At 37.0% G+C, this 19,803-nt stretch overlaps 1 protein-coding gene and 1 non-coding gene across 2 annotated transcripts in view; both read right to left on the reverse strand.

Annotated features, from left to right (window-relative positions):
* The window catches only part of LOC132296441 (uncharacterized), a gene marked incomplete at its 3' end in the record, with an annotated part of 73,055 nt that overhangs the window by 31,911 nt on the left and 21,341 nt on the right, over nt 1-19,803 (reverse strand). The gene's annotated exons all lie outside the window — the stretch shown is intronic.
* Nucleotides 11,801-11,907, reverse strand: LOC132297903 (small nucleolar RNA R71). The gene has a single exon (XR_009479447.1). It is a non-coding gene; the product is annotated as a small nucleolar RNA R71 (small nucleolar RNA).

The raw sequence follows: 19,803 nt of genomic DNA on the forward strand, positions 1-19,803 counted from the left end.
ATTGGAGGTGTTTTGAAAATTAGTAATTATTAATTAATTTGCCCCGAGTGCACTATTCACTATATTTAAATTCCGACTTGATATTCTTGATTTACATGCCATATAGCTTCACATATATTTGATTTAGAATATTCGGTTAGGTTTTGAAACCTTTTATTTAATTAAATTCCATATTTAAGATTTAATCCTCATGGTGATATACAACTTGGAATTGTATTGTAGCATGCTAGACAATTAAGTTTTGGTATGGTTGTTTACATATATTAAATGGGATTTATTGCATGAGAATTGCAACTTTTGTTTTGTATTTAATTTTAGTGAAAGTTTAATTCACATAGTCTTAAATTGAATGAAATAAGCTTGTAATGTGATATTACATTAGTCCTTGGCATGTTCTCTAAGATATGTTAAATTGAGAGCATTTGGTTAAGTTTGAAAATTTAGAGATTTTAATTAAAAGAATTAATTAAAATCCATTTTGTGGTCCCATTAGCTTAATTAAGATTTTAACTTGATATATGTATTGGCCATGACTTGTTTACTAGTATATATTAATTGTGGACCATTTGAAGTTGCTTTAGAACCTTGGTAATTAAATTAGCATGATTTAATTAAAGTTCTACCTTGTTGTTCCAACAACCTAATTGAGTTTTAGAATAGATATAGGTGATGACCATGCCATGTCCTTTAACATGTATTAAATTGAGGTTATTTGAAATTAAATCAGAATCTAGAGAATTTAATTTTGTTTATCTATTTAAATTCTATCAATTTGCTCCATGATCTAGTTGTGTTTTAGAAGTGGTTTCTATATTCAAATCATGGACTTGGACTTGTTGTATATTCATTTGGTTATGTTTTGAACATTGAATAGCATAGTTGCTATATTTGTATTCATGAGAATATGTTTTCCTTATTGAATATATTGTTGCCTTGTGTAATGATTTGCACACTTCGTGTTTAACATCTTTCATGCATAGCGTGTAACGAATCGCACACTGAAGATTCAATGTTCATCATATCATGTTAGTTGTGGATTTAGAGCATGTATTGTATAGGTTTCCAAATTTGGTTGTGCTTAGTAGATAGTTGATTATCTGGCATATTCCTGTTGATATATGCATTGTTGCACAACTTGTTGATTTTAAAAACTTAGGGATGTCGTTGTCGGACTATGGCTAGGATGTGGTTCTAGTTCGGGGGATAGTCCCTCTATATATAGTCTAGTGCGCACATAGGTAGGTTACCCATGGGCTAGTAACCCTAAAGTAACTATGTTGTCGGTCTGATCTGGTGTGACGTCCGAGTATCCACTTTGTTTGATTTCGCATTTCATTTTCAAGTTGATAACTAGATGATGTTGTAACTTGTTGTTTCTTATTTGTTGTTCCATTTTAAGTTACAGGATGTTAACTTTACGAAATTGTGCTTTATGTGTTGTATTGGAAGTTCCAATGTTGGTTAAATTGTACCGATATTGGAAATCGTGTTTTGACGTTCTAATAAAGCTTAGGATTGATCCTATTGATTCATTTATAACATAAACGTTAGGTGGCATGAACCACTACTGTTATTTTGTTCTTTAGATTCTAAGTTGATGGCTTTGAGAACTTAAACCTTGTTGCATTGTATAACATGCTCTTTTGTTGTTGAATTGCATGGATAATGTGATTCTTGTTAACTTGTATTCAAATATGCTTTTGTTATGTTGTATGGATTACTCTAGACCTAGTTCAATTATATTGAAAATACAATTCATGTTAATATATGCTCAAGCATTCTTCTTGTCGTGTTCTTTAGATTATCCCAGCCATGATTCGTTTCATACACGTATGTATATCATGATTCTTGTTGCTTAGACTCTAAGGTAGCTTAGGATGCTCCCCGAGTCTCACTTGGATATATTCGTTAGGTGGCATGAGCCCCTTTAACATGTTTCACCTTAAGGTGATAAATTTGTAAAATGCTAGGTCGATGCATGCTCATCTTCTACGAGTAGCTTTATGTTACTCACCCCTACGATACTGGGGCATATTTCAGGTACGAAGACTTAGTTCGTGAAGCCTAGTATTCCTTGGATGTCGTGCAGCTTTCAAGTTTCCATTTCATGCAAATGTTAGCATGAAATGTCATTTTGTAGACTTATATGTCCTAATATGTATATTTGATTCCATGTATGTAATGTGTACTTAAGTACACTCCTTTCAATGTATTTGATATGTATGAGATGAGGTCGGAGGCCAATGACATGTATATTGTATTTTATGTAACTTTTTAACTTCATGAAATGTTGTGAAAAACTTGAAAAATCGCAAGTCATTCCTTCACCACGGTTGCATCGGGTGTGGGAATTCCATTTTCATTCTTTTATAGGGTCTTATTAATCTTGTATGAAGTGTGGCCAAGGGCCAAACGGTCATTTGATCCCGTTTTGCATTTTTGGATTCTATGTTTTCCATTCAAGTCCATTTTTGCCTTTTTGCCCGTTGGGGGGTCGGATTTTTCATCGGCTATATTTTTAAGCCATGGACCATTGTAGCGCATCTAAATAGGTAAGTTACGTTTGTGTGCACAGTCGTTTCCAGGCAAAACCTCATTGTTTGTGTTTTGAGCCTCTTGTGAATTCATTTCGCATTTTTTTTGCATATTCTGATCTAGGGGCATTATGGACCTTTCACCTTAGTTTTATTTTCTTCTTTCGATATGGTCGCTTAGAAAACGTGATTTTAGGGGGGTTTCTTTTTCGTGTTTTTCCAGAAAAGGTCGTCTTGGTACCGGAAATCCCTCGTGAAGTTTCAGCTTCCAGTTTTCATTTAGCAGCTTTATGACCCTCTTGTTCAGTTCTGATCTAGGGGTATTTTGGGGATTTCACAGTGAGTTTTTTCGATTCCGTGTGCTTTATCGGGTAGAAAACTCGATTTTAGGGGGGGTTTATTCTTCGTGTTTTTCCAGAAAAACTCATCTTGACCTCCGTTTCAAGCCTCAGTTCTGGGCAGATCAAAAAAAATGTAGCAGCAGCTAAGGGCTGCCACCAGCCATGTCTTTGGGCGCCGGCATGCACGCCGGTGGGCTTGCGCATGGGCGCCGTGTGCGTCATGGCCCCTCGTTGGGCCGCCGCGACGTCATTTTATCTTTTGGGCTTTTCTCCTTTGTTCGGACTCCGATTCAAGTGAATTTTTTTTTGAACTTGACTAATTTTTCGCTGTCTTTCCAACGGTGTGCTCGGTTGCACCCGGTTCTTCCTGGATAATTACCAGTTTACCCTTTTTGCCTTAATTGCTCGTTTTTCTTCGTCATGCCGTTTCTCTTTCGTCCGGACTCCGAATCATGCCATTCTTGAGTCCATCTTGATTAGTTTTTAGTTATCCTTCCAGCGGTGTGCTCGGTGGCACCCGAATCTACAGTTTTCAGAAATAACTATTTTGCCCCTGGGGGCTTATTTGTCATGTTTTAGATCTTTTGCTTCCGCATCAGTTCTTGTTGAGTTCCACGACCTCATGGAAGGTCACTTTGACTTCTTAGAGTCTTGTTTTCTGTTTTCGCTTCCGCATTCAGATCCGTTATCAGATCATCCTTACGGTTCATCACAGGACACGCTGGCTTAAAAACTAGGGTCGTCACAGGTGGTATCAGAGCGTTCGGGTTCGAATACCTTGGACGATGGGTTTGGGGTGCATATCATGCTCTTGTTGTTTTGCTTTGATTTGTCATTTGTATCTTGATAACATGTCTTGTATGATAACATGTTCACATGTTTAGGTGTTTTGAGACATCTATCATTGGTTGAGCATGCTTTTGTGTATATATGCTTCCTGATAACATGTTCTGTGTCACTATCATGTTCTGGTGTGATAACATGTCTCCGTGCTTCTTGATAACATGTTTGATTTGATAACATGCCTATTTGCTTATGTGGCAACTTGTCTACTACTTGTGTGAGTAGATAGTTATACTATGTTGTATGCTACTTGTTACTTTATGTCAGGTTTTTGTATTGTCTCTTAGGATCTGTCGTATCCCTTGGATGCATTCTTGTTTCACGAGTTTCTTCCTTGGATAGGAGAAATTCATTCTGTGAGGACCCATGTAGGGAACCTTCTTGTCTGTTCAGTTAGTCGATGCGAGTAAGGCTCATGTGAGCGTAAACGACTGCAATTCATTTCCTTTTCCTTGTTTGGTGGAGTGAGACGTGGGCCAGGGAGGCACCATTTCATTTCCTTTTCCTTCGTGGCTTCTAGATCTAAGGCCTTAGCGTAATGGTGCCAGTGTCATTGTTGTCAGAGTTTTGGGATTAGCTACCCTAACTCTTGCAGATGCCTGGTTCTCGCGGTGCTTTTGGTAATAATCATTTTTGACATTGATGTCATCCTTATCAATAGGTTTCTCAGAGTTGACCTGGTTGGGGCATGTTATGAACTAGTGCCTTATACCGTCATGCTATCTTGCTGACGAGTAAGAGTGGGCAGGTTTTGGTCACTATTCGTACTGCCTTGTCACTCTCTTCTTTCACTGTGTTTGACGTTTTGTTTTCTTGGGATTCTCTCGGTGGTTGACGTTGAGTTAACGTGCCGATTCGTATAAGGTGTTGTCTCAGTTCATGGTTTCGCGTTCATTCAGTTGATCTTTAGACTTCAGGATTTGTCCTTCAGTGCATTGTGAGTTGTCCTTTTATTTGACTTTTTGTTCGGTCATTATTCTGTTCTCTCTGGTATGTTCCTAATTTCGGGGATGAAATTTCTTTAAGGAAGGTAGGTTGTAACAACCCGGTCATTTGCCTTCATTTCCTTTTCCCTGAAATATTACGAATGAATTTTTTTCGTTTAATTTTCTTTTCTGAGCTCTGTTTCGTGTCGCTTAGTGTCATCTCGAGTGCTCAGAATTGGTTTATGAGACTCTTGCATGTGAATTGACAACTTCCTTTGAGAACCGAGTCATTTTCGCATTTTTCGTTTTTGGACACTATGCGCTATTTCGTCTTTTCCCTATTCTGTCTTTTCCGCATTTGTCACATTGTTGGCACAACCTCACTTCTCATGCTCGGAGTTGGTTTTTGACTTCATGTATCTCCATCTTGAGTGGTTTCCACGAAATACATATCTTTACTTTTGCAAGAAAGTACTCTGGTTGCTCCCGGTGTCCATAGGGGCATGGATGCAAAGTTATTTGAAATTATTTTCTTTTCTTGGGGTGTTTTTCGTAAATATCTTTTGAAGATATTTTATTTTAGGGGTTTTTAAGAAAATATTTTTGGAAGATATTTTCATTCTGGGCCATAAGTGCAGTTTTCACTTTTTGGAGGGGCCATTGTGTAATTAATGAAAGTTATTGCGAAATGTCTTGTTTTGAGCTTGGATCCTCGTACGGGATTCATTTTCACATTTCGTCGAGCTGTGTACTCTTGGAATTTCCTCCTAATCGATGTTTTCCAGTTTCAGGGTTTCTGACCCCGGTTTTTTTCAAACTTGTTTTGGGCATAACTTTCTGCTTGGGACTCAATTTTTGACGCCGTTCCTTCCGTTGTTCATATTTTATCATTTTGAATTTTTTTTGTTCACAAAGTTTTTCCATTTGAGCGCGTCTGCTCAAATTTTACTTTTTCGGATCCGACGGGGCCCGTTCGGGGCACTTTTTGAGATTTCTATAAAAGGTGGGTGAGATATTTTATTTTTCATCTTCTCCCCTCTTCATGCACGACCTGGAGCTCCCATGGCAGCCCAAGGGGTGCTGCCATCTTCTCTCTCCTCTTTTGGTTCACTTTTCATTGATGGAAAGTCTTCGGCCTTAATGTTTGTTGTTCCCCTCGCCGTGCTCTACCTTTCCCCCTTATTAGAATTCAGTTTTGACCATTTCTTGAGTTTGGTTTTGAGGTCACGTTATGATTTTGATGGGGCTTTCATGGGGGTTATGTTCACGGCGTTGTCCCCGACAAAACCTAGTAGTTTCGTCGGATTCAGAGCCGTTCCATTTTGATGGCATTTGAGATTTTCATCTCAAATTTAGGTAGGGGATGTTTTAGGTTTAAATTCTTGTTATATAGCATGCTTGTGATGCTTATACTACTTATTTGCATGATTAAATATAAAATCTAGCGATTTTATTATTTATTTTTCTTGTACGGGATCTAATTTTCCCGGTTGCTCATGACTTGGTTTAAACATGTAGCATGATTTTATATTACCCCTTGATATGCTCATTGTCGTGTATTAAAATTGGAACGTTTGAATAAGTATTAAAGATTTTATTTAATATTTATCTTAGGTGAAAGATTAATTCACATGGCCTAAACTTGCCTAAAATCAATATATGTTAGCATATTAAATTAGGCCTTAGCATGCTCTCCAACATAGTTGAATTTGAAAGTGATTGGAGGTGTTTTGAAAATTAGTAATTATTAATTAATTTGATTAATTAATTTGCTCCGAGTGCACTATTCACTCTATTTAAATTCCGACTTGATATTCTTGATTTACATGCCATATAATTTCACATATATTTGATTTAGAATATTCGGTTAGGTTTTGAAACCTTTTATTTAATTAAATTCCATATTTAAGATCTAATCCTCATGGTGATATACAACTTGGAATTGTATTATGGCATGCTAGACAATTAAGTTTTGGTATGGTTGTTCACATGTATTAAATTGGGATTTATTGCATGAGAATTGCAACTTTTGTTTTATATTTAACTTTAGTGAAAGTTTAAATGACATGGTCATAAATTGAATGAAATAAGCTTGTAATGTGATATTACATTAGTCCTTGGCATGTTCTCTAAGATATGTTAAATTGAGAGCATTTGGTTAAGTTTGAAAATCTAGAGATTTTAATTAAAAGAATTAATTAAAATCCATTTTGTGGTCCCATTAGCTTAATTAAGATTTTAACTTGATATTTGTATTGGTCATGACTTGTTTACTAGTATATATTAATTGTGGACCATTTGAAGTTGCTTTAGAACCTTGGTAATTAAATTAGCATGATTTAATTAAAGTTCTACCTTGTTGTTCCAACAACCTAATTGAGTTTTAGAATGGATATAGGTGATGACCATGCCATGTCCTTTAACATGTATTAAATTGAGGTTATTTGAAATTGAATCGGAATCTAGAGAATTTAATTGTGTTTATCTATTTAAATTCTATCAATTTGCTCCATGATCTAGTTGTGTTTTAGAAGTGGTTTCTATATTCAAATCATGGACTTGGACTTGTTGTATATTCGTTTGGTTATGTTTTAAACATTGGATAACATAGTTGCTAAGTTTGTATTCATGAGAATTTGTTTTCCTTATTGAATATATTGTTGCCTTATGTAATGATTTGCACACTTCGTGTTTAACATCTTTCATGCATAGCGTGTAACGAATCGCACACTGAAGATTCGACATTCATCATATCATGTTAGTTGTGGATTTAGAGCATGTATTGTATTGGTTTCCAAATTTGGTTGTGCTTAGTAGATAGTTGATTATCTTGCATATTCCTGTTGATATATGCGTTGTTGCAAAACTTGTTGATTTTGGAAACTTGGGGATGTCGTTGTTTGACTATGGCTAGGACGTGGTTCTAGTATGGGGGATAGTTCCTCTATATATAGTCTAGTGCGCACATAGGGAGGTTACCCATGGGCTAGTAACCCTAAAGTAACTATGTTGTCGGTCTGATCCGGCGTGACGTCCGAGTATCCACTTTGTTTGATTTCGTATTTCATTTTCAAGTTGATAACTAGATGATGTTGTAACTTGTTGTTTCTTATTTGTCGTTCCATTTTAAGTTACAGGATATTAACTTTGCGAAATTGTGCTTTATGTGTTGTATTGGAAGTTCCAATGTTGGTTAAATTGCATCGATATTGAAAATCGTGTTTTGACGTTCTAATAAAGCTTAGGATTGATCCTATTGATTCATTTATAACATAGACGTTAGGTGTCATGAACCACTATTATTATTTTGTGCTTTAGATTCTAAGTTGATGGCTTTGAGAACTTAAACCTTGCTGCATTGTCTAACATGCTCTTTTGTTGTTGAATTGCATGGATAATGTGATTCTTGTTAACTTGTATTCAAATATGCTTTTGTTATGTTGTATGGATTACTCTAGACCTAGTTCAATTGTATTGAAAATACAATTCATGTTAATATATGCTCAAGTATTCTTCTTGTCGTGTTCTTTAGATTATTCCAACCATGATTCGTTTCATACACGTATGTATATCATGATTCTTATTGCTTAGACTCTAAGGTAGCTTAGGATGCTCCCCGAGTCTCACTTGGACATAGACGTTAGGTGGCATGAGCCCCTTTAACATGTTTCACCTTAAGGTGATAAATTTGTAAAATGCTAGGTCGATGCATGCTCATCTCCTATGAGTAGCTTTATGTTACTCACCCCTACGATACTGGGGCATATTTCAGGTACGAAGACTTGGTTCGTGAAGCCTACCATTCCTTGGATGTCGTGTAGCTTTCAAGTTTCCATTTCATGCAAATGTTAGCATGAAATGTCATTTTGTAGACTTATATGTCAAAATATGTATATTTGATTCCATGTATGTAATGTGCACTTAAGTACACTCCTTTCAATGTATTTGATATGTATGAGATGAGGCCGGAGGCCAATGACATGTATATTGTATTTTATGCAACTTTTTAACTTCATGAAATGTTGTGAAAAACTTGAAAAATCGCAAGTAATTCCTTCACCACGGTTGCATCAGGTGTGGGAATTCCATTTTCATTCTTTTATATGGTCTTATTAATCTTGTATGAAGTGTGACCAAGGGCCAAACGGTCATTTGATCCCGTTTTGCATTTTTGGATTCCATGTTTTCCATTCCAAGTCCATTTTTGCCTTTTTGCCAGTTGGGGGGTCGGATTTTGCATCGGCTATATTTTTAAGCCATGGACCATTGTTGCGCGTCTAAATAGGTAAGTTACATTTGCGTGCATAGTCGTTTCTGGGCAAAACCTCATCGTTTGTATTTTGAGCCTCTTGTGAATTCATTTCGCATTTTTTTTTGCATATTCTGACCTAGGGGCATTATGGACCTTTCACCTCAGTTTTATTTTCTTCTTTTGACATGGTCGCTTAGAAAACATGATTTTAGGGGGGTTTCTTTTTCGTGGTTTTCCAGAAAAGGTCGTCTTGGTACCGGAAATCCCTCGTGAAGTTTCAGCTTCCAGTTTTCATTTAGCAGCTTTATAACCCTCTTGTTCAGTTTTGATCTAGGGGCATTTTGGGGATTTCACAGTGAGTTTTTTCGATTCCGTTCGCGATGTCGGGTAGAAAACTCTAGGGGGGGTTTATTCTTCGTGTTTTTCCAGAAAAACTCGTCTTGACCTCCGTTTCAAGCCTCAGTTCTGGGCAGATCAAAAAAAATGTAGCAGCAGCCAAGGGCTGCCACCAGCCATGTCTTTGGGCGCCGGCATGCACGCCGGTGGGCTCGCGCATGGGCGCCGTGTGCGCCATGGCCCCTCGTCGGGCCGCCGCGACGTCATTTTATCTTTTGGGCTTTTCTCCTTCGTCCGGACTCCGATTCAAGTGAAATTTTTTTTGAACTTGACTAATTTTTCGCTGTCTTTCCAACGGTATGCTCGGTTGCACCCTGTTCTTCTTGGATAATTACCAGTTTACCCTTTTTGCCTTAAGTGCTCATTTTTCTTCGTCATGCCGTTTCTCCTTCATCCGGACTCCGAATCATGCAATTCTTGAGTCCATCTTGATTAGTTTTTCATTGTGCTTCCTGCGGTGTGCTCGGTGGCACCCGAATCTACAGTTTTTAGAAATAACTAATTTGCCCTCGGGGGCTTATTTGTCATGTTTTCGATCTTTTGCTTCCGCATCAGTTCTTGTTCAGTTCCACGACCTCATGGAAGGTCACTTTGACTTCTTAGAGTCTTGTTTTCTATTTTCGCTTCCGCATTCGAATCCATTATCAGATCATCCTTATAGTTCATCACAGGACACGCTGGCCTAAAAACTAGGGTCGTCACATAAGTAGACAATCCATGCTTGTGTTTGATTTCCATGCTTGTTGCCACAATTTACATTATCCTCTAGATTAATGTGAGTTGAAATTGCTAATTGAATTGATGGACCATGCTTTGAATTGTTGAATTGATTTACACTTAGTTAATTGTCATTAGGTAAACGATTCAAGCTTTAAATTGATGCTTCATACTTTTCATTGGAATTGTTAGCCACATTTAGATTATACATTTTATTTCCCTAATTTGTTAAAAGTTAGCGAGTTAGGGAATGTGCTTATGGTGAATTCTACACCCTAAGTCTCTTTCCAATATTTTAAACTCCATTATTTTATTACAATCATTTAGCTTAAAATTAGTCTAATCACAAAACCAAATCTTTTTAGCAATCACATAAGTACTAAAGTAAAATTCAATTCTGAAAAACCTATAATTGTTTAGATCTCTTGGGATGATCCCTGCTCACTTCCTATTCCATAGTATAAGTATTTAGTGGTTTTATAAATTTTAAAATATGGTGCCCACTTGATATTATTTCTAAACTTAAAGTGTTGTGCATTATTTTGTGCACACGCTCAATCGCACCATAGTTTTGGCGCCGTTGCCGGGGATCTAACGGTTTTAAAGAATTGAATTAGACATTAGTTCTTTGTTGATTGTTTACTTTAAAGTCATTTTAATTTTATTTTCTCAATTGATTTGTCAATTAGGTACTTAAAACAAAGTGAAGCAAACGCTGGACTTAGAAACAATTAAATTTTTTCTGAAGTTACTTAAGGACCATTTGTAAGTTTCTCTTTAATTTTTGTGCTTAATTGTTTACTGTCTTGCATGCTTTGGACAGCGCAAGTGGAGGCTTAATTTGAATTGCTTTATTTTAAGTCCAAGCATACTTTCTTGTAGAAGACATCGGCCCGTGTGGAGGCATTTATTTGTTTTAAGTGCATTGATAAGTTTGGGAACATTGTATGTGGAGGTTAAAAAATTGAAGTGTTGGTGTGTTGACTTATCCTAGTGCATGCATGGTCGTAGATCACTTAATCGTCCTATTGCTTTTGTAAATCAAAATCTCAAAGTTTTTCTTCGGCGTTTAAGAGGTAGTACTAGGGATAGTCATCCTAATCTTCTAAATTTTAATTTTCCATCACCTTTAATGGAAGACTCAATAGATCCAATTGAAGATCCCATTGTAGATCTTGGTCATGTGGATCATAATGGTGTGCATCACCCACCGCAAGTTCATATTGTGGATCCTCAAGGTGGGTATCCACCCTTGGGAATGCCATGACCAATCAATCCTGTAATGCAATAACCTAATCTAGGGATGCCAAGGCTAAATGTTGTTCCCGCAATTGGTGAACAACAATAACAATATGTTCAAATGGCATACCCTCAACAAGGTCAAATGGCATATCATCAGCAAGGTCAAATGCCATATCCTCCTCTTAATCTTCCAATGGTCCCTAGGGATCGTTACACTCCAAATCAATATAATGACCCACTTGCATTCAATTACCAAATTTCCGTGCTGGTCATTATGAGAGTAAGGCTTCCACTATTAACATGTGCCCCCTTTTCTATGGGTTAAGCAATGAAGAGCCTTTTAAACATTTAGATGAGTTCTTGGAAGTTTGTTCCACCGTGAAAATCACGGATGTTCCGAAAGAAGTCCTAAAAATGAAGCTTTTCCCTTTCACTCTTCGGGATAAAGCTAAATATTGGTTTAACAACTTGCAGTCAAATACAATCACCTCTTGGGCACAATTGCAACAAGAGTTCCTAAAAAAGCATTATCCTGCGAGTCGAACTAATTCATTGAGAACTTCCATTTGTGAATTTAAACAAGAAGAAGGAGAACCCCTTCATGAAGCATGGGAATGTTTGAATGACTTGCTACGGAAGTATCCACATTATGACATTCTTAAGTGGCAATTGGTTCAATGTTTCTTTTTAAGTTATCCGATGCTAATAAGGGCATTGTTGATGCTTCTTATGGCAGAAGCTACATAGAAAGAAATGAAGATGAAATTTGGCATCTTTTCGAAAAAATAAGTGAAAACTCAATGCATAGATCTTCATCTTCTAGGGGTGGTCACCTAACAAATGTGGGAGGAAAGAAAGCTCTCAATCAAATAGACTCTTCCATGGAAATTGCCGCCAACGTCAAAAATCTTACTCAAAGGTTTGATAAATTCCTTTTGAATCAAGGTCCGACAATTTAATCTTATCCTCACCATTCCGATGAAATGTGCATGACTTGTTCTAGTTACACTCACCATACTTTAAATTGCCCTCTTGGAAAAATCATCCCAAGTGAACCTCAAGAACAAACAAATGCCTCTTTCATTCATCAAGGGAACAACCCTTATTCCAATACTTACAATCCGGGGTGGAAAAATCATCCAAACTTTGTATGGAGAAATCAAGGAGACGGTGCAAACCCTCCTTAAACTCAAGGTTACCTAGCAAAGTATGTTCCTCCACATCTCTAGAATCAGAATTCTCAAGGTTACCATCCTTCATTCTATCCTCACAATGTGAATCAATACTTTCATCCTCAAGCATCAAATTCTCAATACTCTTATCCTCAAGCATCAAATTCTCAATACTCTCATCCTCAAGCATCAAATTCTCAATCGTACTCTAATCCAAATCAAGTGCCTCCTAAGAGTCCCACTTTTGAGGACAAGGTCTTACAAGCCTTAGGTGATCTTCGAAAAGATAATCAATTGTTTCATTCTCACTCTCAATCAATTGCAAAGCTTGAAGCTCAAATCAGGCAATTAGCTAATTCTTTAAATGTGAGAGAGAAAGGTAAGTTGCCTAGTCAAACTGAGACCAATCCTAAGGGGCAATTTATGGTGCAAGCAAGTCCTTCATTGAAATTTTCTGGAAATGAGCAAGTTCAAGCAATTACTACCTTGAGGAGTAGTAGGAAAGTGGATAATAAGGTAGAGGTACCCCAGGAGGATAGTGAATTGACACAACCTAGTGGTTGCATCCATCCCATTCAAAATCATATTCTTATTCCCTTGTCTGCTAGTGGTTTCAAAAAGGACATTCCATCATCTTCATCATCATCTCCCCAATTAGAGAAGTCTTTCGAGCCAAAAGCTCTATTTCCTTATGCTTTGAGAGAAACTCTATCATTTAGGAGACAAGAAGGAAAAATTCATGATATGATGGAAGTGTTTAAACAAGTGAAAATTAATCTTCCTCTTCTATATGCAATTAGGCAAATCCCACCATATGCAAAGTTCTTGAAGGACTTGTGCACACAAAAAAGGAAGAGCAAGGGAAAGGATATTAAGAAAGTGCTTTTAACGGAACAAGTGAGTTCCATCATTCTATCTAACACTCCTACTAAGTTCAAGGATCCGGGTGCTCCGACTATTTTTTGTGTTATTGGAAACCAAGAGATTCGTAGAGCTCTCCTTGATTTAGGTGCAAGTATTAATCTCATTCCATACTCTGTTTACTTGCAATTAGGATTAGGGCACTTGAAGCCAACATCGGTAGTAATCCAACTAGCCGATAGATCAATTAAGAAACCGAGGGGAATTGTTGAGGACATCTTGATTAAGGTTGATAAACTTTATTTCCCGATTGATTTTGTGGTACATGATACTAAGCCAGTCCCTAATCTTACCAATCACATTCCGGTTATCCTAGGAAAACCATTTCTTGCCACTGCCAATGCCACCATTAATTGTAGATCCGGCATTATGGATATCTCTTTTGGCAACATGATGGTTAAGCTTAATGTTTTCAATGCGACTTAACATCCCACAGATGAAGACAAGTGTTTCCTAGTGGATATTTTGGATAAAACCATAGAGGAGACTCTTCCCTCTATTCTATCTAAGGACCCTCTTGGTGGGTTTGGTTTGTTGCGTCCCAAACCCAAAGTTTGTGCACCAAAAGATAATGATGTAGAGTTATGATGAATGTGGCTAAGTTTTACATTTAAAAATTACCACTATTACCTTTCACTAAAAATATAGTTAGGGCAGGTAGGGATCATCCAAGGGATTGGTGGGTCGTATTAAATTGAGGAATCGAGATTAGGGTTAGTAGGTCAAGTGATCAAAAGATTGGTTGGTGGTTGAATTACACTAAGATGCAATTTAAACTAAAGTAGGCAATTAAATGTAATGGAGAGAAAATAAGAGAGAGATCTTGGTGTTTAGAGATCGCCACTAAGCATACCTTTTCTACACCCTTAATGAATGATTAATGAGGGGAAAAACATTTATTGCAATATAGTGTGTGTGTGTGGTTGTTTCAACAAGCATGGATGACAAATTAAGTATATATTGTCTAAGCAACACGGTGGATAGCACAATATATCAAACTAAGCCATTAATCCTTTAATTAAGCTCACAATCCAAACACATCACAAGGTTAGAGATATATATTACTTGCTTTCATAAGTATGGAACATCAAACAACAAGCATGGACTGTCCTCCCATTTAACACCTAAACTACAACTACACTATAATTAAGCTAATGACATGAAATTAAACTAATTAAACTAAGGGAGAGACACAATCCATCAAGAAATGAGTATAAACCATCAAATAAACCATAAGAGCATTCCATTAAGCACTATGTCTTTATAATCTCTATATCTATAACATTAATACACATAGACATGCATCAATAACACAAGAAATAGAGATAAACACATGAACATCTATTCTAGCATACATAGACATATGGATAGAATAAAATGATCAATTGGAAGCATTAAACCACACAAATCATTGAATAAACAAGATCTATATATATTAAAGTGTCAAAACATGTATCACAGTACAAATCCCCTCAAAAATACATAAACCAAGATGTATAAAGCATGCTTAGGCCTAACTCTAGCCCCAAAAGGATGTCTAGCCACTTATGGATGGTGTCTTCCAACCCTCAAGGGCTAACTCCATGGTTGAGATTGCTCCTCTTCTTGGTTGATGGAAGAACTCCAAGCTTGTGTCTCTAGCCTCCTCATTTCTTTTCTTCTTCACTAAGAATATGGAATTTGTGTCTCTATCTACTCTTAAGTATATCTCTCAAAAAGTGGCTCATATTCCTTATACAGGTAAGTCAACTATCACCCCAAATGAGCTGGGCTCGTACACCAATATTCCTTCCAATGATTGGATATGAGACAACTTTTAGTGAGCTGGAATTTAGATTTTCTTGGGATTTGGGAAGTTCGATCGATCGAACTTGTGGTGAGATTGATCAAACATGGCTGAGATCTATCAAATTTAAGCTGGATCGATGAACTTTCGATTGATCGAATATTTTCTGATATCGATCGAACTTGCTGAATTTCCACCACTTGCTTCCTTTTGCTCCCATTTTGCTCCTTTCTTTGATTCATCTCAAGATTGCTTCAATTATGCTCTTATTTAGCTGTGTTAGCTTATTTTGGGGATAAGTACCTGAAAACGGATTTAATACAAAATCAATCTAAAGCGGGAAAATAAGATAGATAAAGGTTCTAGAATACCTAAGCTTAAGGGGTTTAAATGCGCACTTTTCAGTGCTCATCACCTCTTGAGGCGTGCCTTTGTGAAATATTTGAAAGTTGTGGTTTTGACATAGAAGGATCCATAAGTAAGGTGAATACTTTGATGGACTCTGTGGCCACTTTGGATTTCCTTCCTTGGAAAAGAAAGAAAGAACCTCTTCCTTCACTCTCTAGTACTCTACCAGTTCATTCTCTCATCTCTCCTCCTACTCTTGAGCTTAAGCCTCTTCCATCCAATCTCAAATATACCTTCTTAGGCCTAAAAGAAACTCTTCCGGTTATCATTGCTTCAAATCTTGAAAATGACCAAGAGAATGATCTTTTGGAAGTGTTTAAAGCTAACAAAGAAGCCATTGGATGGAGTGTGGCTGACCTAAAAGGCATTGACCCTTCTATTTGTATGCATCGCATGCACATGGAAGAGGATGAAAGGCCATTTAGGGATGCTCAAAGGAGATTGAACCCAAATATGAATGAAGTTGTCATGAAGGAGGTTATAAAACTTCTAGATGCAGGAATCATTTATCCTATCTCTGATTCCAAGTGGGTTAGTCAAACTCAAGTGGTTCCCAAAAAGTCTAGAATCACAGTTGTTGAAAATGCTAAGGGTGATCTCATCTCGAAACGCACCGCCACTTCGTGGCGTGTTTGCATAGATTACCAAAAGCTGAATTCTGCCACTAGGAAGGACCATTTTCCATTGCCTTTCATTGATTAAATCTTGGAAAGATTGGCTGGGCAACAATAGTATTGCTTCCTAGATGGTTACTTGGGGTACAATCAAGTGGCCTTAGATTCATTGGATCAAGAAAAAACCACCTTCACATGTCCTTTCGGTATATTTGCTTATTGATATATGCCTTTTGGATTATGCAATGCTCCTGCCACTTTCCAAAGGTGTATGATTTCAATTTTTTCGAACATGGTGGAGAAGTATTTAGAAGTCTTCATGGATGACTTCTCGGTTTTTGGGTCCACATTTGATTCATGTCTCCAAAATCTCAAAAAAGTGCTTCAAAGATCGACTGAGACTAATCTTGTGTTAAGTTGGGAAAAGAACCATTTCATAGTTCAAGAAGGAATCGTGCTTGGACATGTCATCTCTAAAAGAGGAATAGAAGTAGATAGAGTGAAAGTTGAGCTGATTTCCGAATTGTCTCCGCCTACTACAGTGATAGAAATCCACTTCTTTTTGAAGACATGCCGGTTTTTATCGCTGGTTCATCAAAGACTTTAGCAAAATTGCTAGACCCTTGTGCAACCTTCTTGCCAAGGAGAATCCATTTGTCTTTGATGAAGCATGTCTAAATGTTTTTCATCAACTTCGTACTCTTCTATCATCCGCTCCCATCATGTAACCTCTAAATTGGTCCTTACCATTTGAGATTATCTGTAATGCTTCTGACTTCACAATGGGTGCTGTTTTGGGACAAAGGGTAGATAAACTACCATGTGCTATATACTATGTGAGCAAGACTTTCTCGGGTGCCCAATTGAACTATTCTACCACCGAGAAAGAATTACTTGCCATAGTATATGCCCTTGATAAATTTCGGTCATATCTTTTAGGATCTAAGGTAATTGTGTTTTTCGATCATGCTGCTCTTAGGCATCTTTTAATGAAAAAGGAAACCAAACCTCGCTTGATAAGATGGATCCTACTTTTTCAAGAATTTGACTTTGAAATCAAGGACAAAAAGGGCTCCGACAATGTCATTGCCGATCATCTATTTAGATTAATGGTTGAATCTTCTCCAAATCTTGAAATTCATGAATCATTTCTGGATGAACAACTCTTTCAAATCTCAAATGGGACGTTACCTTGGTTCGCCGACATTGTTAACTATCTTGCAACAGGCAAATTTTCCATTAATTGGTCAAAATAAGAAAATGACCGATTCTTTGCTAACATCCGAAAATACTATTGGGAAGATCCCATTCTGTTTCGTTATTGCCCAGATCAAATCATAAGGAGATGTGTGCCAGAAAGTGAAGTTCTGAGCATCCTTATGTTTTGTCACATACTTGCTTATGGCGGGCATTTTAGTGGAAAAAAGACCGCTTTGAAGGTTCTTCAAAGTGGGCTCTTCTGGCCCACTATCCATTGAGATGCCTATAATTTTTGCAAGGTGTGTGTTCGGTGCCAAAAGTTGGGATCAATGTCAATGAGAGACATGATGCCTTTAACTTCAGTCTTCGTGGTTGAAATCTTCGATATATGGGGCATAGATTTTATGGGACCATTCCCAATGTCTTATGGTTTTTAATAAATTTTTCGTTGCCGTTGATTATGTGTCAAAGTGGGTTGAGGCTTGTGCTACCAAAATGAATGACCACTCCATGGTAATTGCATTCATTAAATCAAACATTTTTGTTTGTTTTGGTATGCCAAGGGCCATGATAAGTGACGGAGGAAAACATTTTTGCAATCAATTCTTGAAGCAATTTTTCTTGAAATACTCCGTCACATATAAAGTGGCCACTCCCTACCATCCACAAACAAGTGGGCGAGTCGAAGTATCTAATAGGGAAATCAAGCATATTCTTGAGAAAACTATTAATCCGACCCGAAAAAATTGGTCAAGGAAATTGAATGATGCTTTGTGAGCTTATCGGATAGCTTACAAGACTCCAATAGATATGTCTCCATATAGACTTGTTTATGGGACGCCTTGTCATCTTCCGATCGAGTTAGGACACAAAGCACTTTGGGCAATAAAAAGGCTCAACTTTGATCTTGATAAGGCTAGAAAGGACCGTTTACTCCAAATCAATGAGCTAGAGGAATTGCGAAATGATGCCTATGATAGTTCAAAAATCTATAAGGAAAGGATAATAGCATTTCATGATAAACATATTGTGAAAAAGTCCTTTGAGGCCAGTCAAAAGGCTTGGTTATTCAACTCTAGGCACAAATTCTTCCCTGGAAAACTTCGAACCAAATGGGAAGGCCCTTATCAAATCATCTCCGTCTCACCTCATGGGGCGATTGAACTTAAAAATCTACAAGATGAAGGGACCTTCAAAGTTAATGGTTAAAGGCTTAAACCATACATTGATGGACAAGCTCTTCAAAGAAATGTGGAATCCGCTCTCTTGGTGGATCCTATTTACTTTGAAGATTAAGAGCATTTCACGTCTTTCTAGCGATATTAAACACTAGTTGTATCGAGTTTCTCCTTCGTTGCATGTTAATTTACATTTTATTATTATTTTATTTTATTTTATTTTCTTTTTCCTTTTGTACATTTATGCATTTTTAAATTCAAAAAGAAAAAAAAAGATAAAATAAAAAAATTAATTTGATAGTGTAGGTTCGTATTTGATTTTATTTCAATTTATTTATTTATTATAATATATATATATATATATATATATATATATATATTATTTTAGTATATATTTTTCTTTCAAGTTTTGTGTAAATAAAATAAAAAAAATAAAAACAATTGATCTCCCAATGTATATATTTAATTTTATTTTAGTATATATTTTTCTTTCTAGTTTAGAATATATTTTTCTTTTTAGTTTAGTATATTTTTCTCTGTGTTAAAAAAAAAATTAAAATTAAAAAAAAAAAAAAACAATTGGGAGATCAACCCATGTTTCTAGTAGAGAGCAACAAAAAATATGCCCAAGTGGATTAATCCCCTACCCATGTGGATTGATCCCTTTTTAACTTGTCTTCCAATTTCTCATTACACAGTAAAGGGGCAATTTTTTGTCTAAAATTATCGATCCCTCACTAAAAGAGATTGAACACCCTTAGCCTTGCCCATTCACTGCTTACCTTCAATCCCCAAATACATTTCTCTCTTCATTCTTCGGATTCCTTAACCCAAATTTCCACTTCCAAATTCCTTCATCCGTTCTTCACTATTTTTTCTCCACCCCGCGAATCTCTTAACCAAACCTCATTGCCCAATTTCATCGCCCATCCCTCACTGTTCTCTTCATCACTTCCGCGGCATTAAAGGCGTCAAATTCTGGTGCCATGGCTCTGAGTTTTTCTGCGCCGACGATTTCTGATTTGTAAATCGCCATTTTCACCGTTTTCGATTTTGATTTGGTCGACGGTTTTTACCGATTTTCTGGGTTGCGGTTTCTGGGTTATAGTTTCTGGGTTGGTTAGTCGGCCGTGATTCGCTGTGCTGACGATGAGTGGGTTTTTCTCCAGCGATTCCGGCGAGGCTGTTCGTCTTCCGGTGTTGCATCTGGGTTGTTTTCTGGCGTCGCGGCGGCTTCTGTTAGACCAAGAGGGGGGGTGAATTGGTCAAACCA

This window comes from Cornus florida, unplaced genomic scaffold, assembly GCF_030987335.1.
Source record: "Cornus florida cultivar Cherokee Brave unplaced genomic scaffold, ASM3098733v1 CherokeeBrave_3.0.0_Hap2_Chr02, whole genome shotgun sequence".
In the NCBI taxonomy this organism is placed as follows: Eukaryota; Viridiplantae; Streptophyta; class Magnoliopsida; order Cornales; family Cornaceae; genus Cornus; species Cornus florida.